Below are 3778 nucleotides of genomic sequence, written 5' to 3' on the forward strand. Positions count from 1 at the left end.
CTCATTTGCAAGATTCCCCTCCTTCTGACCCCTTCAGAAAACTCAACATTTCCTTCTGAATTGCCAGTTGTTTTTAATTGCTGCTAAGACACACTTATGGCTTCTTTGGTATGGTTTGTAAGTGGGGAAGGTTCTTCTTCATTCATCCTCTCCAGACCACACTGCCTTTGCAATATGACCCACTGGCCTGTTTTTGCCCAGCTGTGGTATTTCTAGTGCAGGTAGAAAGGGCAATGGCATTTGCAGGAAAAACCAAAGGAGTGGGGCAGCCAAGACATCCTGTGCAGATTCAGGCCTGCAGCTGTGACTTGAGAACATTTGGGTTCCTGCCACTTGGATTTGTATCCCTAAGTGCAATCTCTTTGGCGGAAGGAGAGCCTTGCTCAAGTGAGAAAGCAGAAGGATCAGAGCGGGGGCTCGGAAAGGTCTCCTCTGGTGCAGAGCTGGCAGCGCCTGTGAGGTGAGAGCGGGCCCGGCCTTGGCCGGGGTGCAGCCCCAGCAGAGGCCTGGCAGAGCCCGGAGTGTTATGAGCAAAAAGTTATCCATTTTTTTTTAAGGTTGCAGAGTTAAAACAGGTTGGACCAGTTGCTGTTAAGTTTAAGGTTTGACTGTTGTTAATAGCTTCATGTTGCAGTCACCTATTTTTGAGAGTTTTTCTTCAATTGCCTGTTAATGGTTGCTGATCAGCCACTGTCCCCCCCTGCTGCTTGCCAGGGAGTGACACCAGACCCTGCAGGCAGCAGGGGAAGGGAGTGACATCAGAGCTAGTATGCAGATGAGAATGCATTTCACCAGATTTTGCAGTTTTCCAGGAAAAAAAACCCTAAAAACAATGAGCCAACATGGAATTAAGAGTCCTAAGTAATGTCTAAAGGTGAGGAACTTAATCCAGTATCTGCTGAGAACCTTTTTACTTCTCACCCTAACCTGAAAAGCCTATCTTGATTTTTTCCAAGCCCTGATATGTAAGTCCTGACGGGGAAAGTCAGGCAAACTAAAAATCAGGCCATACTTTAGTTTTTAAGTCCTGACAAGACAGGTTAGGCAAGCTCACAAGTCCTGAGAAGGATTCGGGCAAGTCCAAAAATCCTGCAGGCAAACAAAGTCCTGATAAGAGTGGTCAGGCAAACTCAGCCTCAGAGGCCAGGGTCTCAAGGGTTTTTTTTTTGTTGAGTCTTGGCAAAGGAGGCCGAGGTCTCAACAAAGCCCAGACAAAAAGGAGTCAGGCAAATTGGAGTTTTGGTGGAGGGGGCCAGGACTTCTTAAATAGGATATATTTCCTTTACAGTACAGGCATCTTCGTGATTTTTTTTGAAGCCTGAAAGAATGGGAGGGTGTAATAGTAAGTAAAGTGGCCAGAGACAGAAGAATATACTCCCCCATAGTCCCCTAGGTGAACTATTAGAGAGATGGGACTCTATAGAGGCCACAGAAGGATTAGATAAAGTTAAGATGATCCACTACTGTTCAGAAGTGTGGCCAGAATTTGATGTCCAATGAGGATGGCCGTGGTGTGGGACAAAAGACAAGCGGATGTGCCAAAAACTGAGTCACTATCTGACAGCTCAAGTGGATACTGATCCCGAGCAATTGTTATATGTAGCTTGTTGGTTGAAGAGTGCTATCGAGGATGAAGGAGTGCGGATTTGTAAGGTGCAGAAGAAGAAAGAGGGGAATGAAAGAGCGGATGCTGGAGTTAAAGAGATTAGTAAAAGTGGGACCCCTTGGACTACTTGCCTCCTGATGCTCCTCCACCTTATAACCCTCTCCTTCGAGCACCTCAAATAGCAGATCCAGCCCTTCTCCCAGCTGCCATGGGGGCCATTCCCTCACCACCCACTTCGAGAGTCCTTTAGCTGCTTCTGCACCACCACTAGTGCCTACTTCAGCTGCTGCACGCTCCACCCCTTCTCCAGCTCCACTTAACACGCACCCAAGCTCTTCTCCCCCTCCTACTGCTGTCCCTCCACCTCCTCCCAACTGGGATATAAATGCCTCCTTATCTAGTAACCCCTTATCACCAGGTACAGCAGTTAGCCTACAGCAAGTCCAAGCTAATGCTAATACCCCTCAAATGAATAATCTTGTGTCTGATGATGGGCCATGCTGTGGTACCCAATTCAGGACCTCCACAGTAGAGACACTTTTTCCCCTTAGAGAAGTTCCTATGGGAGGAGTAGTGGGAGGTGTTGGTTTTGTGAATGCTCCTCTCTCTTCTTCTGAGGTGAGAGGATTCAAGAAGGAGCTAGGGAATCTAGTTGAAGACCCTGTGGGCATTGCCAACCAAGTGGATCAATTCTTAGGTCCAAATATCTACACTTGGGGGGAGATGAATTCCATTCTAAATATATTATTTTCCCCAGAAGAGTCCCGAATGATTAGGGCTGCAAGCATAAGAATTTGGGAAAAAGATAACCGTCCAGGGCCCCAAGTGCCATCAGGTGAAGACAAATTGCCACTAGTGGATCCCAGTTGGAACCCTAACCAGGAGGAAGGGAGGAAAGCCACAGGTCTTCGATAATTCGGGGGATCAGAGAATCAGTTCCCAAAGGAACTAATACAAAATTGGCATTTGAGGGTGCACAAGAGAAGGATGAAACTCCTGCTACTTGGCTTAATCAGAACTTCCAATTGTACTCCAGAATAGACCCAGACACCAAAGATGGTGAAGTGCTACTAAAAGTCCAATTTGTTACTAAATCCTGGCCTGGTATACAGAGAAAACTGGAAAAGATTGAAGGTTGGCAAGAGAAAGACATTTATGAGTTATTGAGGGAAGCATTGAAGTGTATTTGAGGAGGGAAGAAGAAAAAGCAAGGGCCAAAGCTAGGATCATAGTTGCTATAGCCAGAGAAAGTGTGGGGGCAAGCAACTCTATCCCACAATCCAAGGTAACAAAAGAGTGGGAGGTCCACCACCAGCAGCAGGCAAGGATACGCCAGTACTGTCAGGGACAGGAGGAATGGAGAGGCCTCGAGTCCCTTTGAGCAAAAGGCACTGCTATTACTGTGGAGAAACTGGACCCCCCCCAACTGTTCAACCTAAAGGTGTGAAACCTTTGCTAGCTGATCAAGAGAGCAAAGGAAGCAGCTTTAGGGGATCCAGTAAAAGTTTTTAAAGCAGAAACCACACCTGAGGAGGGGGGAAAGAAGAGAAGAACCCATATTTAATGAAAAAGAATTAAAGGCTATAAAAGATTTAAAGTTGCACCAAGGGCAACAAGGGAAGTGGTTAACATCAGACGGACAAGTGTTTTTAAACAAAGCACTTGCACGGACAGTGCTAACAGAACTACAGAAATTAACCCACTGGGGAGTCCAAGGACTATGTGATCACTTCCTAAGAAATAACCTGTGCATAGCTGTATATGACCTAGTAAAAGCAATCACAAAAGGGTGTTTAATTTGCCAAAAAGTAAACCAGAAGGTCATGAGAAAAATAACATCTGGAAGGAGGAAATTAAGACCTTTCCAAAGCATATCCGCAGATACAGAATGGTGAATACCATAGACTCAGACCAAGGTCCACATTTTGTGGCCCAAGCATTGCACAATATAATTGAAGCTTTAGGAATAAAATGGAGATTACATACTCCGTGGCACCCCCAGAGTTCTGTGAGGGTAGAACAGATGAACAAAACTCTCAAAAATGTATTGACTTAATTGATCAAAGAAACAAAAATGAATTGGCTAAAGTGTTTGCCCCTAGCGCTTTTGCACATCAGAACAAGACCCCGGTCTGATATAGGGATTTCACCCTATGAAATGATGTTTGGACT

This window comes from Passer domesticus, chromosome Z, assembly GCF_036417665.1.
Source record: "Passer domesticus isolate bPasDom1 chromosome Z, bPasDom1.hap1, whole genome shotgun sequence".
NCBI lineage: Eukaryota > Metazoa > Chordata > Aves > Passeriformes > Passeridae > Passer > Passer domesticus.